Genomic DNA, 16,869 nt, shown 5'->3' with positions numbered 1-16,869 from the left:
GAAAACCCCTCCTCAGTGGAAACTTCCACGAGGGAAAGGATGATATCTACCAGGTCTGAAAACCAGATTCTGCGAGGCCAAGCTGGATCAATAAGAAACACAGAGGCCTACTCCTGAAAGCTACTGGATATCACCACGAGAAGGAAGGCAAACAGATGAAAAGGAAGACTAGATCAAAGTCCCATGAAACCGCCCAAGTGTCTACTGGAACTTCTAGCGGATCCCTAGATCTATACCTTAATTTGAAGAAAAGAGTTAGAGAAGACGTCATCAGATCCAACTCCTGAAACCCCATCTGAGGGTCTTCATGGAGAATACTCTTCGTACAAAGAGCCCACTCTCCTAGAAGAAAAGTCTGTCTGCTCAGTAATCAGCTTCCCAGACGTCCACCCCTGGGAAGAGAATAGCAGAAAAGAGACAATTGTGAGACTCCGCCAATTGAAGAAGCGAGTCCCACCAAAGTAAAGTTACCCGAAAGGGATCTGATAAACCGGACCAAACACAGTTAATACCAATCTATCACAGCATTGAAGAATGCTCTCAACTCTAGAATACTTATTGGAAGGACGATTCCTCCAGTTCCAAAGTCCTTGAGCTCTAAAGGAAAAAACAAACTGCTCTCCAGCCCGAAAGGCTGGCGTCACAATCCCCCAAGCTGGACTCAAGAAGCATTTGCCTTGGAACAGATTGTCCTGAGAGAGCCACCCGGACATAAAATCTCTGTCCAGAAGTCTAAGATTATCCTCTGATAGATGTCAGAGCGGACTCCGTTCCAAAGTCTGAGCCTGCAATACTGTAGAGGTCTCAGATGGAAATGAACAAACGGAAAAATGGCCATGGAAACCCACATGAAACCAATTATTTCCATACACATAGTTGCTGAAGGATGGACAGAGGACTGAAGACAAGGACAAGCAGAAAGAAGATTGTATTTTTAGACCTCCGTTAAGAGAAACTACATAGAGAACAAGGCTATGATCATCAGATGGGACACAAACCCACAATGCCTGGCTGAGGAGGCCAGTGCCTTAACCATTAGGCCACTGGGACCTTACCCTAGTAATTGGCACCAATGCACTCCTTTCCCATATTCCCCTTCCCCCAAGAGAGTGGAGAATCAACAACCAAGAATCTGAATGAGATCTTGCTAAAGAAAAGATGGTGGCTAAACCAAGAAATTGTCCACGTACAGAACCACCACAATTCCTTTAGATCTGACCACCGCCAGGAAAGCCCCCAGAACCTTCGTAAAAATGATTCTAGGGGCAGAGGTTAAGTCAAAAAGAAAAGGCTACAAAAAGGAAGGTTTTGTCCAAAAAGGCAAACCACAGGAATTGGAAATGCTCCCTGAACTGTCGACACAATTCTCAGTAGAGAATTGCAAAGTACTGAATAAAAAACAAAATTTATGCTTACCTGATAAATGTATTTCTTTCTGGGCATGGAGAGTCCACAAAACATTCTAAATAACAGTGGGATATATACCAATAACCCCCAGTCATTTGGCCAACGGAAAAACGAAAGAAAAAAAAACAGAAAAAGAAGATAACACAAGGGTATAGAGGTGTCCACTTTGAGGAGTAGACAAAAAACTGCCGTCTTAATTTGAATAAGGGTGGGTCGTGGATTCTCCATGCCCGGAAATAAATAAATTTATCAGGTAAGCATAAATTTTGTTGTCTTTCCTATGACATGGAGAGTCCACAAAACATTCTAATTACTAGTGGGAACCAATACCCAAGCTAGAGGACACAGAATGAATAGGGAGGGAGAACAAGACAGGCGGACCTAAACTGAAGGCACCACCGCTTGAAGAACCTTTTTTCCAAAAGAAGCATCAGCTGAGGCAAAAGTATCAAATTTGTAGAATTTGGAAAAAGTATGAATAGAGGACCAAGTGGCCGCCTTACAAATTTGCTCCATAGAGGCTTCATTTTTGAAAGCCCATGAAGATGAAACAGCTCAAGTGGAATGAGCCGTAATTCTCTCAGAAGGCTGCTGTCCAGCTGTCTCATAAGCTAAATGGATAACACTTCTCAACCAGAGAGAAAGAGTGGAAGAAGCTGCCTTCTGACCGCTACGCTTACCAGAGAAAACAATAAACCGGGCAGAAGTCTGCCGAAAATCTTTAGTTGCTTGAAGGTAAAATTTAGTACGCACAACATCCAAGTTATGCAAAAGATGTTCCTTCTGGGAAGAAGGGTTAGGACAAAAAGAAGGAACAACAATTTCCTGATTAATATTGCGATCCGACACTACCTTAGGGAGAAACCCCAGCTTAGTACGAAGGACCGCCTTATCAGCATAAAAAATAAGGTAAGGGAAATCACACTGCAGAGCCCAAAGTTCGGAAACTCTGCGAGCAGAAGAAATAGCAAGAAGAAACAAAACCTTCCACGATAGTAAATTAATACTAACAGAATGCATCGGCTCAAACGGAGCCTGCTGCAAAACTCTAAGGTTGATTCTGACCAAGGCCTGAACAAAAGACTGAACATCGGGCAGAACTGCCAGATGTTTAAAGCAGAAGAAAAGATAGAGCAGAAATATGACCCTTCAAAGTACTGACTGACAAACCCATCTCGAGGTCCTTCTGAGGATAAACAAAAATTCGAGGAATCCTTACTTTGTTCCAAGAAAAACCGACCGCACATCGCCGCCACCTACATTATCCCTATGAACCCCTAATCTGCTGCCCCCAACATCGCCGACACCTACATAATATTTTTTAACCCCTAATCTGCCCCTCCCAACGTCGCCACCACCTAACTACAAGTATTAACCCCTAATCTGCTGACCGGACCTCGCTGCCACTATAATAAATGTATTAACCCCTAAACCGCCGCTCTCCCGCCTCACAAACCCTATAATAAATAGTATTAATTTCATCTCGAGGTCCTTCTGAGGATAAACAAAAATTTGAGGAATCCTTACTTTGTTCCAAGAAAAACCGACCGCACATCGCCGCCACCTACATTATCCCTATGAACCCCTAATCTGCTGCCCCCAACATCGCCGACACCTACATAATATTTTTTAACCCCTAATCTGCCCCCCCACGTCCCTGCCACCTAACTTCAAGTATTAACCCCTAATCTGCCGACCGGACCTCGCCGCTACTCTAATAAATGTATTAACCCCTAAAGCTAAGTCTAACCCTAAGTCCATGCCCCAAAGTAATCAGCTCTTTTGCATGTAAAAAAAAATACAACATTAAAACCCACCACATACCCCTACTCTAACCCAAACCCCCCTTAAATAAACCTAACACTACCCCCCTGAAGATCTCCCTACCTTGAGTCGTCTTCACCCAGCCGGGCCGAAGTCTTCATCCTATCTGGGCAGAAGAGGACATCCGGACCGGCAGACAGCTTCATCCAAGCGGCATCTTCTATTTTCATCCATCCGACGAGGAGCGGCTCCATCTTCAAGACCTCCGGCGCGGAACATCCTTCTTCCCCGACGACTACCCGACGAATGAAGGTTCCTTTAAGTGACGTCATCCAAGATGGCATCCCTCGAATTCCGATTGGCTGATAGGATTCTAAATCAGCCAATCAGATTCAAGTTCAATCTGATTGGCTGATCCAATCATATTGAGCTCGCATTCTATTGGCTGTTCCGATCAGCCAATAGAATGCGAGCTCAATCTGATTGGCTGATTCAATCAGCCAATCAGATTTTTCCTACCTTAATTCCGCTTGGATGAAGATGTCTGCCGGTCCGGATGTCCTCTTCTGCCCGGATAGGATGAAGACTTCTGCCGGTCTGGATGTCCTCTTCTGCCCCATAGGATGAAGACTTCGGCCCGGCTGGGTGAAGACGACTCAAGGTAGGGAGATCTTCAGGGGGGTAGTGTTAGGTTTATTTAAGGGGGGTTTGGGTTAGAGTAGGGGTATGTGGGTAGTGGGTTTTAATGTTGGGGGGTTGTATTTTTTTTTACAGGCAAAAGAGCTGATTACTTTGGGGCATGCCCCGCAAAAAGCCCTTTTAAGGGCTGTTAAAAGAGCTGGTTACTTTTTAATTTAGAATAGGGTATGGACCTTTATTATTTTGGGGGGCTTTGTTATTTTATTAGGGGGCTTAGAGTAGGTGTAATTAGCCTAATATTCTTGTAATCTTTTTTTATTTTTTGTAATTTAGTGTTTGTTTTTTTTTGTAATTTAGTTTAGTTTATTTAATTGTATGTAATTGTAGGTAATTTATTTAATTAATTTATTAATAGTGTAGTGTTAGGTTTAATTGTAACTTAGGTTAGGATTTATTTTACAGGTAATTTTGTAATTATTTTAACTAGGTAGCTATTAAATAGTAAATAACTATTTAATAGCTATTGTACCAAGTTAAAATAAATACAAAGTTGCCTGTAAAATAAATATAAATCCTAAAATAGCTACAATGTAATTATTAATTATATTGTAGCTATATTAGGGTTTATTTTACAGGTAAGTATTTAGTTTTAAATAGGAATACTTTAGTTAATAAGATTTAATTTATTTCGTTAGATTAAAATTATATTTAATTTAGGGGGGTGTTAGGGTTAGACTTAGCTTTAGGGGTTAATACATTTATTAGAGTAGCGGCGAGGTCCGGTCGGCAGATTAGGGGTTAATACTTGAAGTTAGGTGGCGGCGACGTTGGGGGGGCAGATTAGGTGTTAATACTATTTATTATAGGGTTTGCGAGGCGGGAGTGCGGCGGTTTATGGGTTAATAACTTTATTAGAGTAGCGGCGAGGTCCGGTCGGCAGATTAGGGGTTAATAAGTGTAGGTGAGGTAGCGGCGACGTGGGGGGGGGGCAGATTAGGGGTTAATAAATATAATATAGGGGTCGGCGATGTTAGGGGCAGCAGATTAGGGGTACATAGGGATAATGTAGGTGGCGGCGGTGTCCGGAGCGGAAGATTAGGGCTTAATAGTATAATGCAGGTGTCAGCGATAGCGGGGCGGCAGATTAGGGGTTAATGAGTGTACGTTAGGGGTGTTTAGACTCGGGGTTCATGTTAGGGTGTTAGGTGCAGACTTAGAAAGTGTTTCCCCATAGGAATCAATGGGGCTGCGTTAGGAGCTAAACGCTGCTTTTTTGCAGGTGTTAGGTTATTTTTCAGCCGAAACTGCTTTATTGTTTCCTATGGTAGGATCGTGCATGAGCACGTTTTGCCAGCTTACCGCTACCGTAAGCAACGCTGGTATTGAGGGTTGAAGTGGCGGTTCATTCGGCTCAACGCACCCTTTTTGGAGCCTAACGCAGCCCCTCAGACAACTCTCAATACCAGCGTTGTCTTAAGGGTGCGTTGGGAAAAAAATCTGCGTTAGTTACGCAGGTCTTTACCGACAAAACTCTAAATCTAGCCGTATGACTTTCTCAGAGAAGCCATGTTTAGCCAAACTTAGACGTTCAAACTCAAAGCAGTCAGTTTCAGAGAAACAAGATTTGGATGAAGAAAGGGACCCTGAATTAGAAGGTCCTTCCTGAAAGGTAACCTCCACGGTGGAAGAAATGACATTGTCACCAGATCCGCGACCCAGATCCTGCGAGGCTATGCAGGAGCTATTAGAATCACATACACTCTCTCCTGTTTGATGCGAGCAATTACTTGTGGAAGCAACGCAAATGGAGGAAACAGGTATGCTAGTTTGAAGCTCCAAGGAACCGCTAGAGCATCTACCAGAACTGCTTGAGGATCTCTTGACCTTGAACCGTATATATACACAGGATTTTAAGGGGTACAGCACTTTCACTTATTAATAAATTCAAGTAATTAAATCAGAGACAGTAAGGTAATATGCAAAAACAGAAATTGTAAGATCACATAAAATTTCTATTTCTGCATATTACCTTACTGTCTCTGATTTAATTATTTGAATTTATTAATAAGTGAGAGTGCTGTACCCCTGGTCTTTTGAATATTGCTTATTTTGCATATCCACTTTTCTTTAAAATCCTGTGTATAAATTGTTTCCAGGTTGCACCACACTGGCACACTTTATTTAATTTATAATAGTTGAGCGAGCTGTTCCCCTTTTTGTACCTTGGAAGCTTGGCGTTTTGACGAGACGCCATCAGATCCAACTCTGGAACCCCCCACCTGAGAGTTAGAATTGCGAAAACCTCTGGGTGGAGAGCCCACTCGCTGGGATTAAAAGTCTGCCTGCTTAGAAAATCCGCCTCCCAGTTGTCCTGGTATGTGGATGGCAGAGAGATGGCAATCGTGACACTTCGCCCACTGGAGAATGCAAGACACCTCCTTTATTGCCAAGGAACTCCTAGTTCCCCCCTGGTAATTGATGCAGGCCACCAGAGGTGATGTTGTCCATCTGAAATCTGATAAATCGGACCAAAGCTAGTTGAGGCCAAGCTATTAAAGCATAGAAAATTGCTCTCAACTCCAAGATGTTTATTGGAAGAAAAGTCTCCTCTGGAGTCCACAGACCCTGTGTCTTTAAGAAACCCCAAACTGCTCCCCAGCCTAACAGGCTGGTGTCCGTGGTCACAATCACCCAGGAAGGCCTCAAGAAACATGTGCCCTGAGACAGATGGTCCTGTGAAACCCACCATGAGAGTGAGACTCTTGTCGGGGAATCCAAATGTATCTTCTGCAAGAGATCTGAGTGATCCACGTTCCATTGACAGAGCATGCTTAGCTGCAGAGGTCTCAGATGAAACCGAACAAAAGGAATGATGTCCATGGAGGCAACCATCAGTCCAATCACCTCCATACATTGAGCCACAGATGGATGAATAGCAGACTGGAGAGACAGGCAAGAAACATGAAGCTTGGATTTTCTGACATCCGTTAGAAAAATCTTCATGGACAGGGAATCTATGACTGTTTCCAAGAAACAAACCCTTGTATCTGGGACAAGGGAACTGTTTCCCAGATTTACTTTCCACCCGTGTGAACATAGAATAGACAACAACATCTCGGTATGAGATCTTGCTAGACGAAAAGATGGCGCTTGAACTAGAATGTCGTCTAGATAAGGCACCACAGCAATACCCTGGGACCTCACCACTGCCAGAAGAGCCCCCAGAACCTTTGTAAAAAATGCTGGTAGCTGTAGCAAGGTCAAAAGGAAGGGCAACAAACTGGAAATGTTTGTCCTGGAAGGCAAATCTTAGATACTGGTAATGATCCCTGTGAAAAGAAACATAAAGATACGCGTCCTTCAGATCTATGGTCATCATGACCTGACCCTTTTGGACCAAAGGAAGAATAGAACGGATGGTCTCCATCTTGAAGGACGGAACCCTGAGAAATTGATTGAGACACTTTAGGTCCAGAATGGGACGAAAAGTGCCCTCCTTCTTAGGAACTACAAATAGATTTGAATAGAATCCTAGACCCTGTTCCTCTAGAGGAACTGAAACAATAACTCCCAGGGATGATAGGTCCTTTACGCAGTTTAAGAAGGCCTCTCTCTTTATCTGATTCACAGATAATCTTGACAGGTGAAACCTGCCCCTGGGAGGACAAGATTTGAATAATATTCTGTGGGATACTATATATATAGCCCAAGGATCTGGAACATTGTGTATCTAAGCCTGCTGAAAAAAAGAAAGCCTGCCCCCCACTTGATCCACTACAGGATCGGGGGTGGCCCCTTCATGTTGATTTAGAATCAATGGAAGGCTTCTTAGCTTACTTCCCCCTATTCCAAGGCTGACTGGACCTCCAAGAAGACTTGGATTGATCCGAATTAGAAGACAAAGACTTCTGTCTCTTAAAATTATGAAAGGAAAGAAAATTAGAATTCTAGCAACCCTTAGGTCTATTCTTTTTATCCTGAGGTAGGAAAGAACCCTTTCCACCTTTAATGTCAGATCTGGTCCAAACAAGGTTTTACCCTTATAAGGCAGAGATAAAAGCTTGGACCAAGATTTTAACCAGAGAGCTCTGCGAGCTAAAACAGTTAAACCAGAAATCTTAGCACCCAACCTAAGAACTTGCATGTTGGCATCACAAATAAAGGTATTGGCTAGCTTGAGAGCCTTGATCCTGTCTTGGATCTCCTCTATAGTAATCTCTTATAGGATAAGATTAGATAAATCATTGCACCAATAAGAAGCTGCCCCCCGCAACTGTAGCAATACTAGCAACAGGTTGCCACTGTAATCCCTGATGAATGTACATCTTCTTCAAAAAAGCCTCAAGCTTCTTATCCATGGGATCCTTGAAAGAACAACTATCTTCAATAGGAATAGTAGTTCTCTTAGCCAGAGTAGAGATAGCTCCCTCTACCTTGGGCACCGTGAGCCATAGTCACGAATAGAGTCAGCAACAGGAAACATCTTTTTAAAAACAGGGGACAGGGAAAAAGGAATCCCTGGTTTATCCCATTCCTGAGTTATAATATCTGCCATACGGTCTGGAACTGGAAATGCTTCCACAGATGAGGGTACATCATATACCCTATTAAGCTTACTAGACCTCTTTGGATTCTCCGCAACAGATTCAGATTCTTCCAAAGTAGCAAGAACCTCCTTCAAAAGTACTCAAAGGTGTTCTAACTTAAATCTGAAATTAATCTCCTCTGAATCTGCAGAATTTGTCACTACAGTATCAGAATCAGACAATTCCCCCTCAGAAGCCACTGAAGAGTCAGCCTCATCAGATAATTTAGACAACCTGACTAATGCAGCTTAAGCGGAGTCAGCCTTACTAACATCAATATGTTTAGATTTCCTCTTTCGTTTACCAGAAACCTTTGAAAAAGCTGATAAAGCTGCAGAAACAGCAGAAGTAATCTGCGAAGCGAAATCCCTAGGTAAACCCCCCCCAAGGAGGTTAAGATGAACCGCAGGGCACTGCATGTGAAGCTTGGGAAGCTTGAGGGGAAAGCTAAGGCATAGCTAGGATAACACTATCCTGAGAGACAGGAGGCTCAGGGAGAGACATCTTAACTTTAAAGTTTTATTTAAACATGAAGAGCAAAACTGTACAGGAGGAATTATTTTAGCCTCCAAACACAATAAGCATTTTTCAAATCAATCAACTTCAGTATTAGAGTCCATAATTGGGTATAAGTTCACAATTAACAAACACATTTCAATGCCAAATTTTGTTTATTTATATGAAGCAATAAAACATAAGTAAGCACTTAAAACCCTCAGCTCTGCTGAGGTCTTATCCCTCCAGAAGTTGCTTTCCTACTAGCACAGAAAACCGAACACGCACAGAAAACCGAACACACCGGTAGCAAAAAACACCTCCTTGTTATCGGAACAGCCCAAAACCACTTACCACTGCAGATAGAAGAAAATGTAGCCTCCACATTCGTCGCAGCAAACTCCGATCTAAACAGAGAAGCCAAAAACTGGAAATGTAGAGGAGTGGTCACGTGACCGCAATAAACAATTTTTTTTTCTTAAATTGCGCTAAACAAAAACGTTGCGAAAACCAACAGCAGCACAGCAAAAGTGATTGGGCCAATAAGCTGAGCTGAAAAGTGATTGCAACAAGTAAGAAGTAGAACAAACACCTGTCAAGCACTTCATACACTCTCCCATCTCTGAGCCCCCAATAAAAAATGATGCCTCTTTTCACATAAAAGCAGTGCCCCTAAAACAGATTTAAATACTTTCCACAAGGATTTAACCCCTATAGATCCGGTACCTTCAAACCTAGAAGGCAAAGCACTTCCTGTGGATCCTGCTCTGTCAAACAGGAGCTGTTTTCTGAGGTGCGGCAGCTTCTACCAGGGACCTAAAGAAAAGAAATTACAGAGTAACCAACTCTGGCTTTCTATAATAGGGGTAGCAATAATGTTAGAAGTTTAAGCAAAGACTACCTCGCCATCTTCTAAATGCTAATAGCCACCATTACTCTTACTAAAGAGATTGACATGGACACAGCATAGCCCCAATCCTTGCTTGCAGGAAAACATAATTTATGCTTACCTGATAAATTCCTTTCTCCTGTAGTGTGGTCAGTCCACGGGTCATCATTACTTGTGGGATATTTGCTCCTCCCCAACAGGAAGTGCAAGAGGACCACCCAAGCAGAGCTGCTATATAGCTCCTCCCCTCTACGTCACACCCAGTCATTCGACCGAGAACCAACGAGAAAGGAGAAGCTAAAGGGTGCAGTGGTGACTGGAGTATAATTTAAAAATTTAGACCTGCCATAAAAAACAGGGCGGGCCGTGGACTGACCACACTACAGGAGAAAGGAATTTATCAGGTAAGCATAAATTATGTTTTCTCCTGTTAAGTGTGGTCAGTCCACGGGTCATCATTACTTGTGGGATACCAATACCAAAGCTAAAAGTACACGGATGACGGGAGGGACAGGCAGGATCTTTATACGGAAGGAACCACTGCCTGAAGAACCTTTCTCCCAAAAATAGCCTCCGAAGAAGCAAAAGTGTCAAATTTGTAAAATTTGGAAAAAGTATGAAGCGAAGACCAAGTTGCAGCCTTGCAAATCTGTTCAACAGAGGCCTCATTCTTAAAGGCCCAAGTGGAAGCCACAGCTCTAGTGGAATGAGCTGTAATTCTTTCAGGAGGCTGCTGTCCAGCAGTCTCATAAGCTAAACGTATTATGCTACGAAGCCAAAAAGAGAGAGAGGTAGCAGAAGCTTTTTGACCTCTCCTCTGACCAGAATAAACGACAAACAGGGAAGACGTTTGTCGAAAATCTTTAGTTGCCTGTAAATAAAATTTCAGGGCACGAACTACATCCAGATTGTGTAGAAGTTGTTCCTTCTTTGAAGAAGGATTTGGACACAAGGATGGAACAACAATCTCTTGATTGATATTCCTGTTAGTGACTACCTTAGGTAAGAACCCAGGTTTAGTACGCAGAACTACCTTATCCGAGTGAAAAATCAGATAAGGAGAATCACAATGTAAGGCTGATAACTCAGAGACTCTTCGAGCCGAGGAAATAGCCATTAAAAACAGAACTTTCCAAGATAACAATTTTATATCAATGGAATGAAGGGGTTCAAACGGAACGCCCTGTAAAACGTTAAGAACTAGGTTTAAACTCCATGGCGGAGCAACAGTTTTAAACACAGGCTTAATCCTGGCCAAAGCCTGACAAAAAGCCTGAACGTCTGGAACTTCTGACAGACGTTTGTGTAACAGAATGGACAGAGCTGAGATCTGTCCCTTTAAGGAACTAGCGGATAAACCCTTTTCTAAACCTTCTTGTAGAAAGGACAATATCCTAGGAATCCTAACCTTACTCCAAGAGTAACCTTTGGATTCGCACCAATATAGGTATTTACGCCATATTTTATGGTAAATCTTTCTGGTAACAGGCTTCCTAGCCTGTATTAAGGTATCAATTACTGACTCAGAAAATCCACGTTTTGATAAAATCAAGCGTTCAATTTCCAGGCAGTCAGCTTCAGAGAAATTAGATTTTGATGTTTGAAGGGACCCTGAATCAGAAGGTCCTGTCTCAGAGGCAGAGACCAAGGTGGACAGGATGACATGTCCACTAGATCTGCATACCAGGTCCTGCGTGGCCACGCAGGCGCTATTAGAATCACCGATGCTCTCTCCTGTTTGATCCTGGCAATCAATCGAGGAAGCATCGGGAAGGGTGGAAACACATAAGCCCTCCCGAAGGTCCAAGGTGCTGTCAAAGCATCTACCAGGGCCGCTCCCGGATCCCTGGATCTGGACCCGTAACAAGGAAGCTTGGCGTTCTGTCGAGACGCCATGAGATCTATTTCTGGTTTGCCCCAACGTCGAAGTATTTGGGCAAAGACCTCCGGATGAAGTTCCCACTCCCCCGGATGAAAAGTCTGACGACTTAGGAAATCCGCCTCCCAGTTCTCCACTCCCGGGATGTGGATTGCTGATAGGTGGCAAGAGTGAGACTCTGCCCAGCGAATTATCTTTGATACTTCCATCATCGCTAGGGAGCTTCTTGTCCCTCCTTGATGGTTGATGTAAGCTACAGTCGTGATGTTGTCCGACTGAAATCTGATGAACCCCCGAGTTGTTAACTGGGGCCAAGCCAGAAGGGCATTGAGAACTGCTCTCAATTCCAGGATGTTTATTGGCAGGAGACTCTCCTCCTGAGTCCATGATCCCTGAGCCTTCAGGGAATTCCAGACAGCGCCCCAACCTAGCAGGCTGGCGTCTGTTGTTACAATTGTCCAATTTGGCCTGCTGAATGGCATCCCCCTGGACAGATGTGGCCGAGAAAGCCACCACAGAAGAGAATTTCTGGTCTCTTGATCCAGATTCAGAGTAGGGGACAAGTCTGAGTAATCCCCATTCCACTGACTTAGCATGCACAATTGCAGCGGTCTGAGGTGTAGGCGTGCAAAGGGTACTATGTCCATTGCCGCTACCATTAAGCCGATCACCTCCATGCATTGAGCCACCGACGGGTGTTGAATGGAATGAAGGACACGGCAAGCGTTTTGAAGTTTTGTTAACCTGTCTTCTGTCAGGTAGATCTTCATTTCTACAGAATCTATAAGAGTCCCCAAGAAGGGAACTCTTGTGAGTGGAAAGAGAGAACTCTTCTTTTCGTTTACCTTCCACCCATGCGATCTTAGAAATGCCAGTACTAACTCTGTATGAGACTTGGCAGTTTGAAAGCTTGAAGCTTGTATCAGAATGTCGTCTAGGTACGGAGCTACCGAAATTCCTCGCGGTCTTAGCACCGCCAGAAGAGCACCCAGAACCTTTGTGAAGATTCTTGGAGCCGTAGCCAACCCGAATGGAAGAGCTACAAACTGGTAATGCCTGTCTAGGAAGGCAAACCTTAGGTACCGGTAATGATCTCTGTGAATCGGTATGTGAAGGTAAGCATCTTTTAAATCCACTGTGGTCATGTACTGACCCTTTTGGATCATGGGTAGAATTGTCCGAATAGTTTCCATTTTGAACGATGGAACTCTTAGGAATTTGTTTAGGATCTTTAAATCCAAGATTGGTCTGAAGGTTCCTTCTTTCTTGGGAACCACAAACAGATTTGAGTAAAACCCCTGTCCGTGTTCCGACCGCGGAACCGGATGGATCACTCCCATTAGTAACAGATCTTGTACACAGCGTAGAAACGCCTCTTTCTTTATTTGGTTTGTTGACAACCTTGACAGATGGAATCTCCCTTTTGGGGGAGAGGATTTGAAGTCCAGAAGATATCCCTGAGATATGATCTCTAACGCCCAGGGATCCTGGACATCTCTTGCCCAAGCCAGGGCGAAGAGAGAAAGTCTGCCCCCCACTAGATCCGTTCCCGGATCGGGGGCCCTCAATTCATGCTGTCTTAGGGGCAGCAGCAGGTTTTCTGGCCTGCTTGCCCTTGTTCCAGGACTGGTTAGGTCTCCAGCCTTGTCTGTAGCGAGCAACAGCTCCTTCCTGCTTTGGTGCAGAGAAAGTTGATGCTGCTCCTGCCTTGAAATTACGAAAGGAACGAAAATTAGACTGTCTAGCCCTAGGTTTGGCTCTGTCTTGAGGCAGGGCATGGCCTTTACCTCCTGTAATGTCAGCGATAATTTCTTTCAAACCGGGCCTGAATAAGGTCTGCCCTTTGAAAGGAATGTTAAGTAACTTAGATTTAGAAGTAACGTCAGCTGACCAGGATTTTAGCCACAGTGCTCTGCGTGCCTGAATGGCGAATCCGGAATTCTTAGCCGTAAGTTTAGTTAAATGTACTACGGCATCTGAAACAAATGAATTAGCTAGCTTAAGTGTTTTAAGCCTGTTTGAAATCTCCTCGATAGTTATTGAGTCAAGAGTCTCTTCCAGGGACTCGGACCAAAAAGCGGCCGCGGCCGTGACAGACGCAATACATGCAAGGGGTTGCAATATAAAACCTTGTTGAACAAACATTTTCTTAAGGTAACCCTCTAATTTTTTATCCATTGGATCTGAAAAGGCACAGCTATCCTCCACCGGGATAGTGGTACGCTTAGCCAGAGTAGAAACCGCTCCCTCCACCTTAGGGATCGTCTGCCATAAGTCCCGTGTGGTGGCGTCTATTGGGAACATTTTTCTAAATACAGGAGGGGGGGAAAAGGGTACACCGGGCCTATCCCACTCCTTAGTAATTATCTCTGTAAGCCTCTTAGGTATAGGAAATACGTCAGTACTCGCCGGTACCGCATAGTATCTATCCAGCCTACATAATTTCTCTGGGATTGCAACGGTGTTACAATCATTCAGAGCCGCTAATACCTCCCCTAGCAGAACGCGGAGGTTTTCAAGCTTAAACTTAAAATTAGAAATGTCTGAATCCACTCTATTGGGATCAGAACCGTCACCTGCAGATTGAAGCTCTCCGTCCTCATGTTCCGCATACTGTGACGCAGTATCTGACATGGCCCTAGTATTATCAGCGCACTCTGTTCTCACCCCAGAGTGGTCACGCTTCCCTCTAAGTTCTGGTAATTTAGACAAAACTTCAGTCATAACATTAGCCATGTCCTGCAATGTGATTTGTAATGGCCGCCCTGAAGTACCCGGCGTTACCATATCACGCACCTCCCGAGCGGGAGATGCAGGTACTGACACGTGAGGGGAGTTAGTCGGCATAACTTTCCTCTCGTTGTCTGGTGAATGATGTTCAATTTGTACAGATTGACTCTTATTTAAAGTAGCATCAATGCAATTAGTACATAAATTTCTATTGGGCTCCACTTTGGCTTTAGCACATATAGCACAGAGATATTCCTCTGAGTCAGACATGTTTAACACACTAGCAATTAAACCAGCAAACTTGGAAATACTTTTCAATTCAATTTACAAATAGTATGAAAAAAACGTACTGTACCTTTAAGAAGCACAGAAAGTTATGACAGTTGAATAACAATAAAACGGATAAACTATAAAACGGACAAAACTTCAGTCATAACATTAGCCATGTCCTGCAATGTGATTTGTAATGGCCGCCCTGAAGTACCCGGCGTTACCATATCACGCACCTCCCGAGCGGGAGATGCAGGTACTGACACGTGAGGGGAGTTAGTCGGCATAACTTTCCTCTCGTTGTCTGGTGAATGATGTTCAATTTGTACAGATTGACTCTTATTTAAAGTAGCATCAATGCAATTAGTACATAAATTTCTATTGGGCTCCACTTTGGCTTTAGCACATATAGCACAGAGATATTCCTCTGAGTCAGACATGTTTAACACACTAGCAATTAAACCAGCAAACTTGGAAATACTTTTCAATTCAATTTACAAATAGTATGAAAAAAACGTACTGTACCTTTAAGAAGCACAGAAAGTTATGACAGTTGAATAACAATAAAACGGATAAACTATATAATCAAATTCTTTCCGGTAAAAATACAATTTTAGCAAAGGATTGCCCCCATTAGCAATGGATAACTAACCCTTAAATAGCAGAAAAAATGTACAGAATATAACGTTTTTTATCACAGTCAAAGCACAATCTCACAGGTCTGCTGTGAGTGATTACCTCCCTCAAAATAACTTTTGAAGACCCTTGAGCTCTGTAGAGACGAACCGGATCATGCAGGGAAGAAAAACAGACTTGTGACTGAATTTCTGATGCGTAGTAAAAGCGCCAAATTAAGCCCCTCCCCCTCACACACAACAGTGAGGGAGATCAGTAAACTGTCATAAATTAAATAAAATGCCCGCCAAGTGGAAAAAATAGTGCCCAAAACAATTTTTCACCCAGTACCTCAGAAAATTAAACGATTTAACATGCCAGCAAAACGTTTAACATCAAATAAATGAATTGTCATAGAAAGCCTGCTGCTAGCCGTTCTCACTGCAAGATAGGCTAAAGTTTTATGCATACAGTATCATTCCAGTGAAGTGCCATTCCCCAGAATACTGAAGTGAAAATATACATACATGACAGCCTGATACCAGTTGCTACTACTGCATTTAAAGGCTGAACTTACTTTATATAGGTATTTGCAGTATTTTCTAGTCAATTCCATTCCTCAGAAAATAATATGCTGCTACATACCTCTTTGCAGGTGAACCTGCCCGCTGTCCCCTGATCTGAAGTTTACCTCACTCCTCAGATGGCCGAGAACAGCAACATGATCTTAACTACTCCGGTTAAAATCATACAGAAACTAATTCAAATTCTCAAAACATAATCAAAACAAATTCTCCCTGAGAAGGAACAACACACTCCGGTGCTGTTTTAAAATAACAAACTTTTGATTGAAGTTATAAAAACTAAGAATAATCACCACAGTCCTCTCACACATCCTATCTATTAGTTGGGTGCAAGAGAATGACTGGGTGTGACGTAGAGGGGAGGAGCTATATAGCAGCTCTGCTTGGGTGATCCTCTTGCACTTCCTGTTGGGGAGGAGCAAATATCCCACAAGTAATGATGACCCGTGGACTGACCACACTTAACAGGAGAAAAAGTACCCATTAAAAGGATTAAAATCTTCAGACACGATCTTCGCCATCCTCCCGTGATCAAGGCAAAGAGAATGACTGGGGGTTATGGGTAAGGGAAGCAATTCTTAACAGCTCTGCTGGGGTGCTCTTTGCCTCCTCCTGCTGACCAGGAGTGAATATCCCACTAGTAATTAGAATGTTTCGTGGACTCTCCATGCCATAGGAAAGAAAATAAGATTTGCAACCTCCTAGGCACAATCTCTCGTATGGGAATATCATAAATTCCTATTTAAAAAAGATAAAAAAATAACTAATTTAAGTCCTAAGATCACTGAAAACAAAAGAACTAGGACCATATAAGATGTCACGGGCACAAGAATAGAATCTGCTCAACAAAAGAAGGACAAAATTATCATTGAAGAGCCCAAAAGAGATCCCAAGAACTATATACATATATATCTAGATATACACATATAACATAGCCCCAATCCTTGTTTGCAGGGAAACTACCCATAAAAGGATTAAATATCTTCAAAAACCTTCGCACATCCACCCAAT

The 16,869-nt window shown here is 43.1% G+C and overlaps 1 protein-coding gene across 1 annotated transcript in view; it reads right to left on the bottom strand.

The window, feature by feature from the left end:
• Positions 1–16,869, bottom strand: part of LRRC27 (leucine rich repeat containing 27) — a 106,929-nt gene that overhangs the window by 10,585 nt on the left and 79,475 nt on the right. The gene's annotated exons all lie outside the window — the stretch shown is intronic.

This window comes from Bombina bombina, chromosome 9 (genome assembly GCF_027579735.1).
Source record: "Bombina bombina isolate aBomBom1 chromosome 9, aBomBom1.pri, whole genome shotgun sequence".
Lineage (NCBI taxonomy): Eukaryota > Metazoa > Chordata > Amphibia > Anura > Bombinatoridae > Bombina > Bombina bombina.
The sequence above is the reverse complement of the archived record's forward strand: the minus strand, read 5'-3'. Positions and strand labels throughout refer to the sequence as shown.